Source organism: Chiloscyllium plagiosum, chromosome 11 (genome assembly GCF_004010195.1).
Source record: "Chiloscyllium plagiosum isolate BGI_BamShark_2017 chromosome 11, ASM401019v2, whole genome shotgun sequence".
In the NCBI taxonomy this organism is placed as follows: domain Eukaryota; kingdom Metazoa; phylum Chordata; class Chondrichthyes; order Orectolobiformes; family Hemiscylliidae; genus Chiloscyllium; species Chiloscyllium plagiosum.
In genome coordinates, this window is record NC_057720.1 from 52,039,930 (window position 1) to 52,063,110 (window position 23,181).

The 23,181-nt window shown below is 43.1% G+C and overlaps 1 long non-coding RNA gene across 1 annotated transcript; it reads right to left on the reverse strand.

The window, feature by feature from the left end:
* Nucleotides 1-1,078: 1,078 nt before the first annotated feature.
* On the reverse strand, nucleotides 1,079-23,181 carry LOC122554395. The gene is made up of 3 exons (XR_006312982.1): nucleotides 23,102-23,181; nucleotides 8,402-8,495; nucleotides 1,079-1,156 (listed from the first exon to the last, which is right to left on the reverse strand). It is a non-coding gene; the product is annotated as an uncharacterized LOC122554395 (long non-coding RNA).

Consider the following 23,181-nt stretch of genomic DNA (forward strand, 5'->3'; position numbering starts at 1 on the left):
ACAATTGGTGGTGGTTTAACTTGAAGGTTATCACGCCGCAGGCAAGGTGGGAGTCTGAGAAGGACAATCCTTCATGGTAACCTCAGCTGGTGCAGAAATTGAACCCACGCTGTTGATGTAACTTTGCATCACATATTAGCTGTCCAACCAACTGAGCTATAAAAGAAATTACATGATAAACTCAGCAACTATACAGAGAAAATAGAGTTAATAGTTTGAGTCCAGTTAGCCTCCTTCAGAACTGATGGTAGCCAGGAAAGGTAACATTTATGCTGGTGAAGGGGGAGATTGGGGAGAGGAGTGAGCAGATAGGTGGAACGGAGCCCAGAGACAAAGCAAGATGGAGATGAAAAGCATATTGTGAGGAGGGGGAAACAGAGAGAGTCTACACAAGGTTGTGAATAGCATGAGAGAGTAACAAAAAAAAACTGGAGACGTACAGGACATTGGTTAGGCCACTGTTGGAATATTGTGTGCAATTCTGGTCTCCTTCCTATCGGAAAGATGTTGTGCACTTGAAAGGGTTCAGAAAAGATTTACAAGGATGTTGCCAGAGTTGGAGGATCTGAGCTACAGGGAGAGGCTGAACAGGCTGGAGCGTCAGAGGTTTACAAAATTATGAGGGGCATAGATAGGATAAATAGACAAAGTCTTTTCCCTGGGGTGGGGGAGTCCAGAACTAGAGGGCATAGGTTTAGGGTGAGGGGGAAAGATATAAAAGAGACCTAAGGGGCAACGTTTTCACGCAGAGGGTGGTACGTGTATGGAATGAGCTGCCAGAGGATGTGGTGGAGGCTGATACAATTGCAACATTTAAAAGGCATTTGGATGGGTATATGAATAGGAAGGGTTTGGAGGGATATGGGCCGGGTGCTGGCAGGTGGGACTAGATTGGGTTGGGATATCTGGTCGGCATGGACGGGTTGGACCGAAGGGTCTGTTTCCATGCTGTACATCTCTATGATTCTATGACTCTATGTCTAATGTGGATAAACGTGGGTTTTGAGTTGAAAAGTGTGTGCTCAAAACATCGATTCTCCTGCTCCTCGGATGCTGCCTGACCGGCTGTGCTTTTCCAGCACCACACTCTTGACTTTGATCTCCAGCATTGGCAATTCTCACTTTCTCCTTGTAAATATGGGTTTGTTCACTTCAGCTGTAAGAATAGAAAAGCAGAACATGATTGAAATAAAGAGACTGCAGAATGTTGCAGTATCAAGGGTTTTGGCTATTCTCAGACATAAATAACTAAATATTTACAATTCAGGTACAGTAAGTAGATGTTTATTTACTTTTTGAAATTATTAGTTCTGAAGTTTGCTTCCTGCCCAAGTGAGAGAAGAATTGAACTTTGCCCATGCTCTGCCCAATCCAAAATGGTTTGATGAGCCTGGTTTAATAAAATGAAGGTGATTTTTATGAAAGATGTAAGATTCTGAGATGATTTGGCAGGTTGGATGCTTCCCCTGAGGGTGAATTTGGAGGGACAGTTAAAGGATATGGGATTTGCCATATAAGATGGAGTTTGGGAGGGATTTCTTCTTTTAGAGCTGTTGGGTCATTGGAATTCTCTTTATAAAATGGCTTTTACATTTTGTAACTGTATCATTTCCTCTGGCAGCTCATTCCGTACATGCCCCAACGTCTGCGTGAAAAGGTTGTCACTTAGATCCCTTTCAAATCTTGCTGCTCTCACCTTGAATCTATGCCCTCTAGTTTTGGACTCCCCCACCCCCGGGAAAAGACCTCGTCTATTTACACTATCCATGCCCCTCATTTTATAAACCTTGGTAAGGCAATTCCTCAGCCTCTGACGCTCCAGGGAAAATAGTCCCAGCCTATTCAGCCTCTCCCTATAGCCCAAAGCCTCCAACCTTGGCAACATCCTTGTAAATCTTTTCTGAACCCTTTCAAGTTTCACAACATCTTCCGAGAGCAGGGAGATCAGAATTGCACACGATATTCCAAAAGTGGCCTAACTAATGTCCTGTATAGCTGCAACATGACCTCTCTACCCCATGCACTGACCAATAAAGACAAGCATACCAAATGCCTTCTTCACTACCCTATCTACCTGCGACTCCACTTTCAAGGAGCTATGAACCTATACTCGAAGGGCTCCTTGGTCAGCCTCATTCCCCAGGACCTTACCATTGAGTATGTAATTCCAGCCTTGATCTGCCTTTCCAAAATGCAACACCTTGCATTTATCTAAATTAGATTTCATCTGCCACTCCTTGGCTCATTGGCCCATCTGATCAACAGATCCTGTTATTACCTGTTATACTCTGAGGTAATCTTCTTTGCTGTCCACTACACCTCCAATTTTGCTGTCATTTGCAAACTAACTACCCATACCTCCTGTGTTCACATCCAAATTATTTATATAAATGACAAAAAACAGTGGACCTAGCACCAATCCTTGTGGCACAACGCTAGTCACAGGCCTCCAGTCTGAAAAACAACACTCTACCACCACCTTCTGAGTATTACCTTCGAGTTAGCTCTGTATCCAAATACCTAGTTCTCCCTGTATTCCATGTGATCTAACCTTGCTAACCAGTTTACCACATGGAACCCTGTCGAACTTCTTACTGAAGTCCATATAGAGCACATCTGCCTTCATTAATCTTCTTCATTACTTCTTCAAAAACTCAATCAAGTTAGTGAGACATGATTTGTCATGCTCAAAGCCATGTTGACTATCACTAATCAGTTCTTGCCTTTCCAAATACATGTAAATCCTGTGCCTCAAGATTCCCTCCAACAGCTTGCCTACTACTAATGTCAAACTCACCAGTTTATGGTTCCCTGGCTTTTCCTTACCACCTTTCTTAAATAGTGGCACCACGTTAGCCAACCTCCAGTCTTCGGGCACCTTATTTTAGATTAGATTAGATTACTTACAGTGTGGAAACAGGCCCTTCGGCCCAACAAGTCCACACCGACCCGCCGAAGCACAACCCACCCAGACCCATTCCCCTACATTTACCCCTGCACCTAACACTACGGGCAATTTAGCATGGCCAATTCACCTAACCTGCACATTTTTGGACTGTGGGAGGAAACCGGAGCACCCGGAGGAAACCCACGCAGACACGGGGAGAATGTGCAAACTCCACACAGTCAGTTGCCTGAGGCGGGAATTGAACCCAGGGTCTCTGGCGCCGTGAGGCAGCAATGCTAACCACTGTGCCACCATGCCGCCCACAAAGTTACTACTTATGACTATCAATGTTACAAATAACTCAGCAAGGGACCCGAAAATCACTTCCCTAGCTTCCCATAGACTTCTAGGGCACACCTGATCAGGTTCTGAGGATTTATCCAACTTTATGTGTTTTAAGACAATCAGCACCTTATCCTCTGTAAGATGGACATTTTTCAAGATGTCTCCTATTTATTTCCCCACGTTCTCTAGCTTCCATATCCTTCTCCACATTAAATACTGATGTCAAGTACTCATGTAGTGTCTCCCCCATCTCCTGTGGTTCCACACATTGGTGGCCTGGCTGATCATCAAGGAGTGAAGAGCTTGGTTGTGGTGATGGCATTGTGGTGAGTTAACTCAGTGCAGACCCATGGCAGCAGCAGCAGAAACAGGTTTGGCTTCCCAAAGGCTTCTGCATTGATGAGGCGGATCTAGCAACAACCCATGGCTGCTGTGGCGGAGGGACATTTGGGTTCCCGGCAGCATTTGAGTCTAGCACAGATTCATGGAAATAGCGGCAGAGGTGAGTTTGGACCCAGTACGAAACCAGGGACTGCATCGGTGAGGTGAGCCTGAAGTGGACACATGGCAGCTGGGGAGTCAAGTTTGGGAGTCAAGTTTGGGCCAGTATGGCACCTGGTGGCGTTAGTGGCATCTGCATTGGCAAGATCCAATGAGGATTCATAATGGTGAGGGCAGAGGCAAGTTGGCACTGAAGAGTGGTGACTTACATTCCAGCGGTGGTGGGTGTGGTGAAGGGGACTCGTGCCTGGCCACCAGGCCCATGTCAGAGCACTTAACAGCAATGACAGTAAATCATGTTTTCTTTTTCTTAACTCTTACGTCTTTCTGTTTTATATTTCTGTGTTTTAAGATGATGCTGGAGAGTGGCGATACTATACAACACTTTTCAGTGTATTTTGTAACAAAATAAATAAATACAGTAACTTAGACAGAAACAGCTTGCTATTGTTGCTGCATTTAACAGTCGAGGGATGTGGACATGTTGCTTTATGGTTTATGTCATGTCAATATCACACTGACATCAAGCACCAGCATTTTACAAACAAATCACATCTGTGTCAACTAAACACCGTAAATGAAAGTCTAAGAGATATAGTCTTCTATGGAGTGAAGGTGGACTATAATCAGTCAGTGGATGTTACCACTCTAAGTTAAGGACATAGTCCAATCCCAGTCCAGGATGTTGACCAGAGTCAGCCAGACATTTATTGTGATCAGGGTGCAAGACCCATATCCTTTTAGAGATTTGGCCACAGTCAGTCCTGTAAGTCAAGTGCAACCAGGAAGTTACAGTTGAGTAAATCAGAGAGCTGTCAAGATGTCAGTGTGCTCAGCTGGGAGATGGGCCATGATCAGTTGTAGGGATTTGGGTGGCAAATATCAAGATGGGTTTTCAGGGGCAACCTCTACTGTGTTGGAGAAAGTGGGAAACTTAAGTGTAGGAACTGGATGCATTATGCTGGGGCGCAGAAGGGATAATGACTGTGAAATAGGACAACTCCAAATATAAAGGTGGGATCTGATTTGCATGGGAGGGCATGAGGTACTGAATGAAGGGGGTTGGGGAGTATTATGGAACAGAGACCAAAAATAGAATACCAACACTCACCACTTACTGCCTAAATCCAACCTGGCATTAGAAATTTTGATCCAGACAAAAGCTCCCAATTTGTTATGGACCAGATCAAATCCCTCAAAATATATTAAGACCTAGACCCTCACGTTTTCTTATTTTAAAGGTAAGGGTAAAGCGTTGTGTTCAAGATGCAATTCGTTTGGTCAAACTACTCGATGTTAAGCACAACATTGTTTATTTTTACACTATAGTTAAAATACAGGCAAAATGAAAAGTAAAGAATTGGCTTAACTGTAACTCTATAAAAGTCCTTAACAAAATTTTATATATATAGATCCACTAATTAACAGTTCCAATATAGTAACATCCCATAAACACACCCTTGGTGAAGGCAAACTCAGTAAAATAGATAGTCTCACAAGCAATTCTAGCAGCAGAAAGAGAACCCCACCTTTTAGCTGTAACAAAGAGTGGAATAAGAGTTTCCACACACAGCTTCAGGACCACAGCAACTGCAGAAAGCTGAAACTAAATGTCCTGTTTCTGTGGGAGCTTAACCCCATCATTCAGGCTACTTCTATTGTTCCAACATTAAAAAGAAATCCAAGGCTTCACAAGCTGTTTACTGGATTTGAACAGGCTGTTTGTGACCTCTGTCTCAACGTTTCTTCATAAAAACAGCAGGACAGAACACATCTCGTAAAGCCATAGTATCATCACAGGAGAGGGGGAGAGAGAGAGAGAGGAAGAGAGTTCACAACTCATCTCCAAATCATCACAACTCACCAGTTTGCTTCAATGAGAGGGACAGCAGATAGCAATAGTGAGCATAACAATACAGAGGTCAGAGGCTGAAGACAAAAACAGGAGATATCGATTGTCAAATAAAAGGATTGATGGGACTGTTGTCGACAAGACAGCCACAGAAAACAGTAGATGAAGGTTGTTTGCTAGGGGGAATATTGACTTTCAGGCAGACCCTGCAACCCATCGGAACTCAACGTGAATGGTGTACTATCTTCAACTAAATGCCAGGTATTCAATAATGATGAAAAATGTCTGCCAGCACATAGAGTAGGCAGAGTAAGTTTATTAGGTTTTGTCTGTGGAGATAAGGTAGACTTGTGGGTACTGTGAGGCCTTTCAAGGGGCAATTGACCAGGCATTGATAGATTTATTTGATAATGGCATACATCTGCTATCAAATTACTCTTACAAAAGCAAAATATTGCAGATGCTGAAAGTCTGCAATAAAAAAAACAGAAAATGCTGGAGAAACCCAGGCGATTTGGCATCTCAATGAAGAGAGAAACATAGTTAAAGATTTCAGTCCAGTACGACTTCCAGGTCCCTGCCCACCAATTGGTGTATTCATTTTATCTTTGCTGCTTAAGTGAAAACAGGAGATGATTGGCAGAAATGCCATTAACATGTTACAATTTTTACAAAAATCCAAAATGTAGAGAACATGTGGAAGCTGAAGAAAATGTGACTGAACCAGGTAGAAATGAAAATAATGAAACGATAATTGAAAAGACGGTTCAACATCTTGATATTCAATAATTAATGAAAAAAAGAATTAATTGTAAGATAAGAGCACTACTTCATTTAGCTATTAGTGCTTATTTTGATTATAGCACAAAGTCAAACTAAAGCACTGTAGTTACTGTGATAGCCTTTGTTTGTCAGTGATGATCAGGCATCATAATGAATGGGACTGATTAGCTGTTCAGCCAAATGATGAATTAGCTGTTACATTGAAAACAATATTATGATTTTGGAAAATGAATTGTTTATATTTGTGAAAGGTTACAAATTAAATCTAGATTTTTATCAACTTACCTTGAGTTCTGTTTTAAATAGTAGCCTTAAGTGAATAAGCTTTACAAACTTAAAGGTAAAACATTTTCTTCCAGGTGCAGAATGAAATCTTATCGATTTCAAGCATTTTCTTTTGCCATCACTTGAAGTTTTCCTCCTTTTCACTTACATTACACTATAGCTAACTAATAATTGAGTACTTAAAGCAAATAATTAATGAAACAAAAACAGAAATTACCGGAAAAGGTCAGCAGGTCTGGCAGCCTCTGTGGAGGGAGATCAGAGTTAACGTTTCAGGTCCAGTAACCCTTCTTCAGAACTGGAATTGACCTGCTGATATTTTCTAGCAATTCTGTTTTGTTTCCGATTTCCAGTAACTGCAGTTCGTTTTTTTTTAAATAATTTACGAAATCATTCCTAAATAACAACATACCTTTAAATACAAATTGAGAATACATCCAATATCTCATACCTAATAAAACTCTGTAAAACAATTGACAAATTATTCCAAAGGTTATAAACTCTGCTCACTTTCTATTTACATCTTGGACTTTGAATTAATCAGGATACATGTGCAGGATGCTGGGTGTCTTCCTATCATTTCTGTGTGCATTCAAACACTTTGACAGAAAACTGTTTTGCACAGCAAAAGACATAGAAAATAATTACAGAGTTGGACTGCTCAAGCTGATCTCGCTTTGCTGGTCAGCTGCTTGCACAAGGCCTCCATGACAGCCTTCAGTTCACCAACTTGCTTGCCACAGCAGTGGCCCCTGACAACTCACTGTGACTTTCAGGGAACAGACCTCCAGGACTGTCCATAGCCCTCCTTCCACCCCTGACCAATGAGTGAACAGACCTCTGATGATCTCTGTGCAGCTTGCTAACTGACATACTTCTAATTCCTAAAACATTTGCACTGGATCTACAGGACTGACCATGGTCTACTCCTTGGGCTGTAATGATATGGAACCTCTGACCCTGAATGCTCAAAATGGCTGATTAACTATGTTTAAACATCTGGATTGAGATTGGATCAATGCCCAGACTAACTGTGATGACACTCCCAAAACTGGTGACAGTTCCTCCTTGACTTGGCTGAGGAATACTTCACTTGAATTTTGAGACAAAGCCATTTAGTTGAAGCACAGTTTGCCACATAAGCTTGTGGTACATGCGTTAGATAGCACGGTGCTGTACAGCAATATATCCGCACTCTTAACTGTGCTATGTTAACCTCTGTGAACAAAGGATGTAAGCACTACCCATGGATCATGCCCTGAAGTGCTGGGGAATGCTGTCCAAGATGGAGGCTCGGAGGAGATGTTGCTCAGGGAAATTGTTCAGTGAGTTGCAGACACCAGAAACTTGCTGAGACTTTCATGTTGGTAATTGTCTGGTTTCTCTCTGCTATAAATGAAGTGAGATTATTTAACAGTAAGATGTTCGTACATGCAATAAGGCCCCTCAGAACTCATTAGCAAGATTCTCATTTTGCCATTGAAACCTTTTATGGAAAATTGGACTTTTTTTCTTGACATCGGGAATTACATTTTTCCAAACTTGCCAGATTTTCCCAATTGATATACACACATATTAAAAAAACATAAAAAATACAAAAAGGTCCTGACAGGCTAGATGCTTAAATAACATTTACACTCGCTGGGAAGTCTGGAGTTAAAGGTCATTGTCTCAGAATAACGCCAATAAGAACTGAGAACAAGGACAAGTTGCATCACAAGGGCTTGTAAGTCTTTGATAGTCTCTACCTGCAAGAGCATTGGATCCTCAATCACTGAGTCTGTTGAAGACAGGGGTCAATGGATATAGATGAATGGGTATAATAGGAATCAAGGGATAATTCTGGAAGTGAAACAGAAATAGGAAATTAACGAGGATTTTATTGTATGATGAAGCAGGCTCAAACAGCTCTACTGCCTATTTCTGGTCCTATTTCTCATGTTCGTACTCAGAAATTTACATGGTAATCTATAAAATTAGAGGGAAATGCATGGAAGAATGGAACAACAAAAAAAAACAGACAAATGGAAAATAAAAGATGAAGGATGAACACATGCAAAAATCCATTGAAGGACTGAAAGGAAAATGGTAAGCTGTCATTCTTCCCAATAGGAAATTTAACATAACAGCCCAGTAATTGCTGATACAATCGGTACAAGTAGACACTTTCTGCATGCATGTCCAAGTTCTTTGAAGATTGATGACTAATTCATGATCAAGGTCCACTTCCCCACATTAGCACTCCGAGTGCTGTTTATAAATACTGAGACTGAGAAAGGAGTGCCTTTGTTCTATAGAAGCGACAATCAGATCTGTTACTCCTGAACTTCATGAATGCAGCGTGCACATTTGATTGGTGTGTTCTTGTTCTTGTGTTGCAGCAGTTGTGGAGGGATAATGGATAGAAAGAGACATGTGGGAATAAGAGTCAAAGTGTGATAGAATGCAAGAATAAGGTGATTGAGAGAATATGTAAAGGGACGTCAGTAGAGAATTTAGTGCAATGGGAGAGATAGAATGGATGCCACAGGGGAAATGTTTCGTAAGTATATGGTCATGAAGGAGAAGAAGAAAGACTGTAAGAAAGGCAAGTGGAGAAAAAGGATGGTAACAAAGACAGTAAGTAGAGGGGCAGGAATTTGAATATGCAAGCAACTTGTAAAGTAGAAAAAATGTTCCATGACACCTTGTTAAGGTAATATCAGACAAACAAGGACACTCAGCCAAATACACTCATCTTAATTTGACTTTTATATCCAATACTAAAATGACATAACAAGATAAAGGCTGCTTTGCAATGTCTGGCGTTGCAAATTCAATCCCCTTTTAACAAACTGCAGACTTTAAAACTTCACATATATAAGATGTCCTTTTGAATGAAAAAATGTTTGATGTAAAATCATGAGCTTTAATAAAGGTAAATGTGAAACGATTCTCTTTGCTATGAGAAATAAAAACATCACATGCAGTTTAGAAAGTATGAAACTGCTAGGCAAAGAAACTGAGGGACACAGGTAAATAAACATGAAAAGTAGCATCACGGGTCAGATCCTAAAAAGCTCAGTAAACTGAGGGATTTATTTCTAGAAAAAAAATGCGAATGTTGGAATCCAAAATAGACAAGCAGGAGGCTGGAAGAACACAGCTAGCCAGGCAGCATCAGGAGGTGGAGAAGTCAATGTTTTGGGTATAACCCTTCTTCAGGAATGGAGGTGGGGGTACGGGGAGATGCAGATAAAGATGAATGGGCTTTTTGGTTGGAGGAAGGGGCAGAATGGTGAGGTAGTGACAGGTGAAAACAGGTGGTGGGTACGACCTGGTAGGTCGATGGGAGGGATGAATCCGGTTGGGAGCTGTAAGGAAGTGTTGGTGAGAGGAATGGAAGACAGAAGGTTGGGAGCTGTAAGGAAGGGTTGGTGAGAGGAATGGAAGACAGAAGATTGGGCTGGAAAGGGAGTAAGGTGATGGGTGGGAAGGTTATTTGAAATTGGAAAACTCAATGTTGAGTCCTTCAGGCTGTAGGCTGCCCAGGTAGAAGAAAAGGTGTTGTTCCTCCAATTTGCAGTCTGATTTGCTGTGGCAATTGAGGAGGCCGAGGATGGACATGTCAGAGAGAGAATGGGAAGGGGAATTGAAATTGGCAGTGACCAGGAACTGAGGCTGGTCATTATGGGCCCAGCCGAGATGATTGGCAAAACGTTGCCTTAATTTACGTTTGGTCTCACCAATGTAGAGAAGACCACATCGGGAGCAGCAGATGCAGTAAACTAGGTCGGAGGAGAGGCAGGTGTACTCAGTTTCACCTGGAAGGACTGTTCGGGGCCCTAGATGGAGGTGACAGAGGACAGAGGTGGTGTGCTGGCAAGTTTTGCACCTTTTATGGTTGCGGGGCAGGGTTCTGGGCCAGATTTGTGTGTGTGTGTGTGTGTGGCAGTTTGAGGGTAATTTGAGGGGAGTTGGTGGGGAATGTGGCGTGAACCAAACAGTGGAGAAGGGAACAGTCCTTGCAGAAGGCAGAGAGGCGTGGGGAGGGAAAGATGTTCTGGGTGGTGGGGTCTATTTGGAGTCGGCAGGAGTGTTTAAGGATGATACATTGGTTGCGGATGCTGGTGGGGTTCAAAGTGAGGACAAGGGGGATTTGAACTTCAAGGTTGGGAAACTGTGCTAAACGTAAATAGTCTTTTGCTCCTTTGCACTCTGATTTCCATACCATATAACAGACATGCATATACTGGAGAATGTGAAAAAAAAACTTTATACCTGAGCTGAGTGATTACAAATAACCAGAAGAATTCACCAGAGTGGGGCTTATTTCTTTAGGAGGCATAAAACATAGAGGCAACAATGACAGATGTTTTTAAAATTATGGATGGGTCGGAAATGGTGAATTAGAATGTTCCAACATGTGGGAGAATCATAAACCAAAGGCTATAAATAGAAGTTATTTTTGACTGGTGAGAACTTGGAATTCGTTATTTTAGCAAGAGATTGAGACAAGTTGCTCTCAAAAGGAATAAGACAAGTATGTGACAGTGTAGAAGGATATGCTGAAAAATCAAGATGAGATACAAGGAATGGGAGGAGACTCATGTTGAACAGAAATATCTGGAGAGAATAGATGGGTCAAATAGTCAAGTTCGATGCAGTATATTTTAACTGATGTTTTGTAAATTCATGAGTTCCCCTACAAATAAGAGACAATATTTAAAGCTGCAAACTTCCTAATATAAATACTCAGAAATCTATGTTTCCAGAATATTGAGAGAAACTTGGCAGGAGGAGTTATAAACAGTTCTTAGGCTAAAGAGATCAAAGTGTGTGAGATGAAAGTGGGAATTGGATGCTAAGTTGGGTGATAATAATGAGCAGTGGGGAGAAAGTGAGGTCTGTAGATGCTGGAGATCAGAGCTGGAAATATGTTGCTGGAAAAGCGCAGCAGGTCAGGCAGCATCCAGGGAACAGGAGAATCGACGTTTCGGGCATAAGCCCTTCGAGGGTTCCTAGCTGGAAGATGAGGCGTTCTTCCTCCAACCGTCGTTTTGTTGTGGTCTGATGATGGAGGAGTCCAAAGACCTGCATATCCTTGGTGGAGTGGGAGGGGGAATTGAAATGTTGAGCTACAGGGTGGTTGGGTTGGTTAGTCCGGGTGTCCCAGAGGTGTTTCCTGAAACGCTCCACAAGTAGCTCATCATAATGAGCAGTGGAGCAGGCTCAAAGGGCCAAATGGTCTACCCCTCCTCCTACTTTCTGCACTTCTGTAACTTTTTATATCTGTGACATAGTCACAATGGTTAGAATGGAGTCTGGGAAGTCACCAGCAGATTGGAACCAGGCTAATGATGTATCAATATGCAAAAAGTGTATTCAATCTGACACGAGCAACTCAGACCCATTTTCTTATTTCCACTCGATGTAAAATAATGGAACTAAATATTGCCATGTGGGTGGCACAGTGGCACAGTGGTTAGCACTGCTGCCTCACAGCGCCAGAGACGCAGGTTCAATTGCCGCCTCAGGCAAATGTCTGTGTGGAGTTTGCACATTCTCCCAGTATCTGCGTGGGTTTCCTCTGGGTGCTCCGGTTTCCTCCCACAGTCCAAAATGTGCAGGTTAGGTGAATTAGCCATGCTAAATTGCCTGTAGTGTTAAGTGAAGGGGTAAATGAATGGGTCTGGGTGGGTTGCTCTTCGGATGGTCGGTGTGGACTTATTGGGCCGAAGGGCCTATTTCCACACTGTAAGTAATCTAATATAAACTTAGGATTACCTATTCAATCGGAATTTAGTTAGCAACAATCAAAATTGATTCAGAAAAGGAATAACTGAGTGGATGCCTCAGTGCTCAATACTGGTTTCTAATTTTAAATAGATTATCTCAGAGCATCAGTACATACCATCAAATTTGCTGCTGACGTCAAATTAGGATAGTGGAACCATAAGAAAAAGGTCAGAAATTACATAATAAATCAGAAAAAATCCAATTGAGCAGAACAACGGCAGATTAAATTTAATGCAGAAAAGATTTTAATGCTACACCTAGAAAGGAACATAGACAATGAGAATTTCATGATTAGTAAAACTAATGAACATACATCATGAATGCAGATCTGCAATCAACAAAGTAAATAGGCAATTGACCTGTGGTAAAATCAGAAGATTATAGATCAGACAAGGAATGTGATGAAACTTTATAATGTCCTCGTCAGATAGCCACTTTGGATACTGCATTTAGTTCTGCCTTGCTGGCAGCGAGAACGGTTCATTAGCAGAGGCTGTGCACAATTGTGGTCCTGTGTTGATTCTGAAGGTCGGGGCCTGCAATATGAGGAAGCACTGGAAAATATAGAGATAAGGAATATTCCAAAGCTCCTCAGAATTGTCCCTTCAGGTTGGAAAATGCAAATGGTTGGGAAAAGTGTAAAATCAGTAAATCATAAAACTGTAAGTCCTACATTTATTTGGAGGAAGTTATAGAAATTTACAAGTTAGGATAAAATGATGGAGAACTTAAGAGAGTTTGAAGCAGATTAGAAATTGGAATATATATTTGTAGGAGGATGTAATCGCTACTAAGAATTTATAATCTCTATGGATTCTCACAAGACATTCAGTGGGATTTTACTTAAGAGATTATTAGCTAATATTAAAACTCATGAAGTATAATTCAAACTATTGATTTGGCTAGAAGATTGGTCCAGTGTCAGAATGGTCAGCGAATAATGTTAAAACAGTTAACTTGAATAGGAAGGAACTGATCAGTCATACTCCACAAAAACCTATGATAGACTCGGAAATATTCACTTTATATTGATGGCCTGGATTTTCTGGTAAGTGGTCAAAGAATATTCCTCTTTGTTCATTATGCTTACAGCTCCCAACAGACCATTTGCTGGCTTCTGAGACAACTTGATAACAGGGTTTTTTTTAGCAATCTGAAGTGTTTGTGAGCTGGTAATTAATAGGACTGAAGAAGTGTCGCTGAGACATGCAGCATGAATTAAAATATTCAATTTTCATGTAAAATGCTGCATTGACAGTGAAATAGAGAAAGGGAAATAAATGTGGTAAAGAGACAAAAAGTAAAACAGTGTATGTCTTAAAATCATCAACAATAATTGAAACCTAAAGAATTGACACTCCACTCTTTAAAAAAAAAGATGTTCAGCATCATAGAGGTTATATGTTGGTAATTAAGACTAAATATTGACTTACACCTGAAGATGCCAATTGTAGCATTTTCTGCTATGGTTAGTGGGTAACTAATATGTACATCACACTGCAACTTCACATATCTAAATGTTCAGTCTTAACAAACCTCCAGCATAAGTTGGCTTGTGGCGTCTGAAAAGCAACCTGCTTGATTGGTACCCCATCTACCCCCCTTCACCCTGACAAGTAGTGGCAGATGTGTGTAGCATCTACAGATGGATAATAAAACCTCACCAAGGTTCCTTTCACAGCATCTTCCCAACTTGTGTCTAGTGCCACCTTGAGGGACAATCGGCAGAACGTGCTTGGGACTTTCTTCCTGTATTCCATGAGATACAGGGAGAACTAAAAAGTCGAATAGTGTAACTTTATTATTCTACTATATACAGCTGGTACAATAAAAATGAGACAGCGTTCCTCCAGGACCTAGGTGGTATATGAACCAACAATTTGCATACAAAACTGGCTTGAAGGTAGAAGACGGAGGATGGTGGTGGATGGTTGTTTTTCAGACTGGAGGCCTGTGACCAGTGGACTGTCACAAGGATCGGTGCTGGGTCCACTACTTTTCTTCATTTATATAAATGTTTTGGATGTAAACGTAGGAGGTATACCATTCTGACTTGGAATTATATTGCCATTCCTTCACTATCACTGGGCTAAAGTCTATGGAAGTATGTTCCCAACAGCAATGTGGATGTGTCTAAAGTCCATGGATAACAAGTGCTTCAAGGAACTGATATACTATCTGCTACTGAAGGTGATAGATTGTGGCCTAGGCAGTGATGCCCACATCCCATCTGTGTTTACCTGCATAACTGCAGATACGGAAGTGTTGCTGCCCAAATTGCTCTCATGAAGTTCATCTAAAATGTTACCATCATTCTTATAATAAAATCTGGAATAATTTGCACAATAGATTAAGACACGCTTCCATTTTATGATGACACAACGATTGGTGGCACACTAAGTTGGGTTGATGGAGCATGAATTTACAAAGAGACAATGATAAAGTAAATGGACAAAAATGTGACAAATGGATTTAGATAGTCATTTATTTTAGATGAGTAAAGAATGTAGCCATTTTTAAAACAAAAATCATAGAAATCAAAGAACCATTGTGAATTTCTATGTATGGATAAACTGACGTGAGTTGTGCAGACTTTCATCTGCCACAGTTTTGACTACTCAGTTTAGAAATGCACACCATAAAAAAATTTATGAAGTAAAATGTGAATACTATAGTCCATGACAATACACCTCAGGCCCTGTCGCCTAAGGGTGATTAAGCATAACAGCAGCCACAGTGTGCTTCCGTTCTAGGCAGCAGTTCTGGTTGAAGAGAGGCAGACAGCCAGAGTGAATAACATGTTAAAGGTGTGAATATGGGGATGACTACCTTCACCAAACCTAAGAACAGATACAAAGGAGTTCCTCAGACATGCTCAAAATCATGGAGATGCTCGAAATTTGAAAAAGAAATTGGGCCAGATTTTCTGAGCAAAAGGGATGAGTTCTTCATTTCTGGCAGGAGATTCTGATCAGGGCTCTTACAGAAATATGCAGTTGTATTTCCAGTCTGACAGTTCTTTCACAATGCAGTAATGTCACAGAGAAGGCAAATCACATTCTGATTTTTTTGCTTAGATTAGATTACTTATAGTGTGGAAACAGGCCCTTCGGCCCAACAAGTCCACACTGACCCTCTGAAGAGCAACCCACCTAGACCCATTCCCCTACATTTAACACTGTGGGCAACTTACCATGGCCAATTCACCTAACCTGCACATTTTTGGACTGTGGGAGGAAACCGGAGCACCCAGAGGAAACCCACACAGACATGGGGAGAACGTGCAAACTCCACACAGACAATTGCCTGAGGTGGGAATTGAACCCGGGTCTCTGGCGCTGTGAGGCAGCAGTGCTAACCACTGAGCCACCATGCTGCTCCATGCGGTTAGTCTGTACTATTTAAAGTAGAGATCAGAGTGGTGTCTGGATTCACAGAAAGCTACTTTGATAGCTGCTGTCAAAAAGTCAGCACCCAAAGTAAGTGTGAGTTTAGGGTATCGGGAATGTGGTAGTGGTGGTGGGTGGGTTTTGAGAGTGAGAGGAGGTTGCCAACTGATAAAGTACTAAGGTGCCAGAGAATTGTGTGCCAACTGGTTAGGGTGGCAGATAAACAGAGTGCCAGCTGGATAGGGTGTCAGGGTGCAATATGAGAAGGAGAATGTGCAGTTGTGGGGTGTGTAAAGCAAGTATTGGTTCTGTTGAATAGGTACTCAGGAGTTAGACAATATGTTTAACAGGAGAAAGTGAGGACTGTAGATCAGAGTCGAGAGTGTGTTGCTGGGAAAGCACTATATTTAATTGGCTAACTTTTCCTGAGTGACTATTTTACTTAATTTCATCAGACTCCTCTGAAGCCTCTGACTTAAATGCAGACTTTAATAGGGTTCCATGCATTGAGGAATTCTCTGTCGAAAAATCTGTTTCCTGGGCAATTCCTTTAGAGACTGCCACAATGACAATTCTGCTTGCACAATGTAGATGATAGGAGCAGGAAAAGGCTATTTAACTTCTCAAGCCTGCTCCTCCATTCCTCATGAGTATAATTGGTTATCAAGCTGAAAACCCTAATCCCATCCCTTCTCTTTAGCCCCAAGAGGCATATCTATCTCCTTTCTGAATACACAATGTTTTGGCCTCAACCACTTCCTGTGGTAGTGAATCCCATAGTCTTTGGGCAAAGAAATTTCTCATCTCAGTCACAAAAGATTAATCCCATCTCCGTAAACTCTGACCCCGATTATGAAATTCCTCACCATTGGGAACGCCCTTCATGCTCTAACTTGTCTAGACCCATGAGAATTTTATAGGTTTCTATGAGAACCCCCTTCATCCTTCTCAGCTCCAATGAGTACAATCCTAACTGACTCAATCTCTCTTTGTATGTCAGTCCCACCATCCCAGAAATCAATTTGGTAAATCTTTGCTGCACTCCCTCTATAGCAAGAACACCTTCCTCAGATAAGGAGACAAAACCTGCACGTTAATATTCAAGGTGTGGCCTCACCAGTGCCCTGTATAAATCCTTATTCTTGTGCTCAAATCCTCGTTATGAAGGCCAACAATTTGTTTTCTTTACTGCTTATATTAGGAGAATGAGGAGGGATCTTACAGAAACATATAACATTTTGAAGGGAATAAATAAGATGGAAGTAGAGAGGATGTTTCCACAGTGGGGGTGGGGGGTGGGAAAAGTAGGATAAGAGCACACAGCCTCAAAATTGGGGGGGAGCAGATTTAGAACTGAATTGACAAGGAACTTCTTCATCCAGAAGGTTGTGAGTCTATGGAATTCCCTGCCCACTGAAGTGGTTGAGGCTTCCTCAGTAAATGTTTTTAAAGGTAAGGTAGATAATTTTTTGAACAGAAAAGGAATTAAGGGTTATGGTGAGAGGGTGGGTAAGTGGAGCTGAGGCCATAAAAAGATCTTATTGAATGGCAGAGCAGGCTTGAAGGGCCAGATGTTTCTAGGTCTTAAGTTCTTATTGCACCTGCATGATTACTTTCAGAAACGCATATGCAAGGAGACCCAGGTCTCACTGAACATTCCCCTCTCTCAATTTACAGCCATCCAAACAGGATTTGTGAGGGGTAGGTCTTGCCTTACAAGTCTTATTGAATTCTTTGAGGAGGTGACCAAGCATGTGGATGAGGGTAGAGCAGTGGATGTAGTGTACATGGATTTTAGTAAGGCATTTGATAAGGTTCCCCATGGTAGGCTTATGCGGAAAGTCAGGAGGCATGGGACAGTGGGAAATTTGGCCAGTTGGATAGAGAACTGGCTAACCGGTCGAAGTCAGAGAGCGGTGGTAGATGGTAAATATTCAGCCTGGAGCCCAGTTACAAGTGGAGTTCCGCAGGGATCAGTTCTGGGTCCTCTGCTGTTTGTAATTTTTATTAATGACTTGGAAGAGGGAGTCGAAGGATGGGTCAGCAAATTTGCAGACGATACGAATATTGGTGGAGTTGTGGATAGTGAGGAGGGCTGTTGTCGGCTGCAAAGGGACTTAGATATGATGCAGAGCTGGGCTGAGGAGTGGCAGATGGAGTTCAACCCTGTCAAGTGTGAGGTTGTCCATTTTGGAAGGACAAATAAGAATGCGGAATACAGGGTTAACGGTAGGGCTCTTCGTAAGGTGGAGGAGCAGAGGGATCTTTGGGTCTATGTTCATAGCTCTTTGAAAGTTGCCACTCAGGTGGACAGCTTGTAAGAAGGCCTATGGTGTATCAGCGTTCATTAGCAGAGGGATTGAATTCAAGAGTCATGAGGTGACGTTGCAGCTGTGAAGGACCTTGGTAAGGCCACATTTGGAGTACTGTGTGCAGTTCTGGTCGCCTCACTTCAGGAAAGATGTGGAAGCTTTGGAGAGGGTGCAGAGAAGATTTACCAGGATGTTCCGTCAGGGGTAGGTTCTTTACCCAGAGAGTGGTGGGGGCATGGAATGCGCTGCCTGTGGGAGTGGCAGAGTCAGAATCATTGGTGACCTTTAAGCGGCAATTGGATAGGTACATGGATAGGTGCTTAAGCTAGGACAAATGTTCGGCACAACATCGTGGGCTGAAGGGCCTGTTCTGTGCTGTATTATTCTATGTTCTAAACAATAATCTGCCTTCCTATTTTTGCTACCAAAGTGGATAAGCTCATATTTATCCACATTATACTGCATCTGCCCACTCACAGCCTGTCTAAATCACATTGCAATATCTCTGCATCACCCGCACACCTCACACTTTCACCCAGTATTGAGTCATCTGCAAATCTTGAATTCCCATCAACGCTGGATTAAGGAATGTCTGGTCAGCAGAAAATTCAGCAGATCTGGGTACATCTTTGGAGCGAGAAGCACAGATCATGTTTACTGCTGACAACTCCTCTAGAACTGTCCCTTTGTAAGATTAGCACTGCAGCGTAAGAGGCTTTTTAAACAAAAACAAATCACTCAACTAACACCTGTTCCAAGTTTGCATCCAGTTATTCCTGATTTTAACAAGTGTATTGGTTTTTACAATCAATGATAATAGTTCTTTTCTTTAAAAAAAAGATCATTGCTCATCCTGCATATCTCTCTGAACCATGGTGATGGCACTGACCCAGGTGTTGATCTCGGGACAGACTGGCAGGGACTACGGCACACAGTCTCCTCTGCCAATCCAGAGGAAAAATGCCAGCCTTCCTCTGCACCACTTAGTCAAACAGAACCTCGGGATCCCTGTCAGCAAATTGGGGTGCCAATCTTTCTTTCCGGTGCAATTCCGGACCCATAGTGAAATAACTCCATAAAGTCATGTATCCCATCACCAAGTCACCCTTTATTTACATATGGAGGGTCCTCAACACTGATCCAACTCCCCCAGAGCCAGCTCTCAAAGTGAACAGAACCTCTGACACTCCTGTTTATTTTTTTCACCCCCACACTACCACCTAGCTGTAGTAGTGCTTATGTTTCCCCCGCACCCATGTTGTGTATGTGCAAGTGTGAATGATAATAGTTCATAAGGAAACCTTCTCGATTCTATTGGGGAAAATGGAGAAATGACTGATATCAACATGGTTAAAAATCACACACCTGGTTATAGTCCAACAGGTTTAACTGAAATCACTAATTTTCAAAGCGCTGCTTTTTCATCAGGTGGTTGTGGAGCAGAATCATAAGACACAGATGTCTAGCAACATGATTACAGTATCATGGAATGTCATACTAAACAAATTTAGTTTAAGTCTTTCATCATTTAGAGTCATGATTTAGAGATGGATAGGGATGTACAAAGTTACACTCTGCCGAGGACATGGGGGTCCTGGGCCTCCTTCACCGCCGCTTCCTCACCACTAGACGCCTGGAGGAAGAACGCCTCATCTTCCGCCTCGGAACACTAGGGGTGGACCACGGTGGCACAGTGGTTAGCACTGCTGCCTCACAGTGCCAGAGACCCGGGTTCAATTCCCGCCTCAGGTGACTGACTGTGTGGAGTTTGCACATTCTCTCCGTGTCTGCGTGGGTTTCCTCCAGGTGCTCCGGTTTCCTCCCACAGTCCAAAGATGTGCAGGTCAGGTGAATTGGCCATGCTAAATTGCCCGTAGTGTTAGGTAAGGGGTAAATGTAGGGGTATGGTTGGGTTACGCTTCGGCGGGTCGGTGTGGACTTGTTGGGCCGAAGGGCCTGTTTCCACACTGTAATGTAATCTAACTTCAACCCCAGGGCATCAATGTGGACTTCAACAGTTTCCTCATTTCCCCTTCCCCCACCTCACCCTAGTTCCAAACTTCTAGCTCAGCGCTGTCCCCATGACTTGTTTGGACTTGTCCTACCTGCCTATCTCATTTTCCACCTCTCCACTCCACCCTCTCCTCCCTGACGTATCACCTTCATCCCCTCCCCCACTCACCCATTGTACTCTATGCTAATTTCTCCCCACCCCCACCCTCCTCTAGCTTATCTCTCCACGCTTCCGGCTCACTGCCTTTATTCCTGATGAAGGGCTTTTGCCCGAAACGTCGATTTCGAAGCTCCTTGGATGCTGCCTGAACTGCTGTGCTCTTCCAGCACCACTAATCCACCTTCAGCATATCGATAAGCTATCACCCATTGTTAACAGCTAACCTGAGAATGCAACTTTTTTAAAAAGCTCTTGTCATTTACACATGAAAGAAGTGAAAGTATCATGGTATTCGAACAGATGAAAGCCTCAACAGGCAATCAAGGTATTTTTCGATGTATAATTTCAGTTACATCACACTGTAAATTTTTGCTATAAATTCTGTGCCTTAGGATTGCATCCTCCACTATCACCTGATGCACTCCAAAAGCTCATGTGCTTCCAATTAAACCTGTTGGACTATACCTTGATTTGGAGATGCCGGTGTTGGACTGGGGTGTATAAAGTTAAAAATCACACAACACCAGGTTATAGTCCAACAGTTAGCACGTTAGCTTTCGGAGAGTCGGAGGTAGTGGACTATGTTGGACTATTGTAATATTTCCCGTTGCTCCGGCATGGCGCAACCGCAGTAACTGTCACTGGACCACGGACCCGGCATGGTGCAACCGCAGTAACTTCCAATTGACCACGGACCCGGCATGGTGCAACCGCAGTAACTTCAAATGGACCACGGACCCGGCATGGCGCAACCGCAGTAACTTTCAATGGACCACGGACCCGGCATGGTGCAACCGCAGTAACTGTCACTGGACCACGGACCCGGCATGGTGCAACCGCAGTAACTTCCAATTGACCACGGACCCGGCATGGCGCAACCACAGTAACTTCAAATGGACCACGGACCCGGCATGGCGCAACTGCAGTAACTTTCAATGGACCACGGACCCGGCATGGCGCAACCGCAGTAACTTCCAGTTGGCCATGGGTCCAGCAAAACGCAACCACACTAACTTCCAATTGATCATGGTTCTAGCATGGCGCAACCGCACTAATATCCAATGGCTCACGGACCCAGCATGGCGCAACCGCACTAATATCCAATGGCTCACGGACCTAGCATGGCGCAACCGCACTAATATCCAATGGCTCACGGACCAGCATGGCACAACCACACTAATATCCATGATTTGGAGATGGGTGTTGGACTGGGGTGTACAAAGTTAAAAATCACCTGATTTAATCACCTGAAGGAGCATTGCTCCGAAAGCTAGTGTGCTTCCAATTAAACCTGTTGGACTATAACCTGGTGTTGTGTGATTTTTAACTTTGCACGAATATCCAATGGCTCACGGACCCAGCATGGCGCAACCGCACTGTGGGATATAGGAAAAGTAGTGTTACTTCTGCAATTCTAATTACTTATACAAAGTAAATGAACTCACACCAGTGTGTAATTGTTTTAGCCAAGAGCTGAGTCAACAAGAATGGAAACTATGTAGAGGAAATACATAATTGTTTTTGTATTAGCTAAAATTGTATGCAAGAATGAAACATGACTGCAAAACAATGGTAGATATTACAGGCGAATAGATAAGATGCTGTGAGGGGAGGAATTTAAGCTAGATACGCCTGTACAAACAGTAGGTATAAACATCTGTTTCCCACTTACAGAAACACAGGAACAAACCCCAATTAAAAGGGTCATAAGGATCAGTATGGTAAGGGAAGGTACAAATGGAGGGAGTAGATAATGGTGAAGAAAGAATATGCCTAACAATGACCCACAGCAGGATGAGGTCAAACGGCCTTGTGAGGCCAGATATAAGCATTTTGTCACAGACAAGGCCGGATAAGGCAAGAGATAAACAGGAGCAATGGTTGCCGGTCTTAGGGAAGTGGAAGATGTAAACAGGGGAAGAGCAATGAAAAAAAACCAAATTATATAAATATCATGTGTTAATTGAATTTGGTGTGTGTGTCCCTTGCCTTGTAGACACTGGACATCACACCCTCTTGCAAAAATAAAATAAAGGACACTACTGATTCAGATTTTGTCTCGGACTGCAATTATTGAAGTGTGTGAGCTTTATTTCTCACAGCACTAACGTCCAACGGATCAAGAATCTGGAACGACGCAACCGCACTCACTTCCGATGGATCATGGACACAGCACATTCTGGAATAGTGGTGCTGGAAGAGCACAGAGTTCAGGCAGCATCCGAGGAGCAGTGGATGCTGCCTAACCTGCTGTGCTCTTCCAGCACTACTAATACAGAATCTAGTTTCCAGCATCTGCAGTCGTTGTTTTTACCGCAGCCGCACTAACGCCCAATGTTATCACGGACCCAGCAGAGCGCAGCCGCACTAACGCCCAATGTTATCACAGACCCAGCAGAGCGCAGCCGCACTAACGCCCAATGTTATCACGGACCCAGCAGAGCGCAGCCGCAGCCCAATGTTATCACGGACCCAGCAGAGCGCAGCCGCACTAACGCCCAATGTTATCATGGACCCAGCAGAGCGCAGCCGCACTAACGCCCAATGTGATCACGGACCCAGCAAAGCGCAGCCGCACTAACGCCCACTGTTATCACGGACCCAGCAGAGCGCAGCCGCACTAACGCCCACGGTTATCACGGACCCGGCAGAGCGCAGCCGCACTAACGCCCACTGTTATCACGGACCCGGCAGAGCGCAGCCGCACTAACGCCCAATGTTATCACGGACCCGGCAGAGCGCAGACGCACTAACACTCAATGTTGCCACGGGCCCGGCGAAGCGCAGCCGCACTACCTTCCAGTGGATCATCGACCCGGCATAGCTCAGCCGGCCAAGGCGCTCTTCCTCCGTACTACGTCACAAGGTCACTGGGG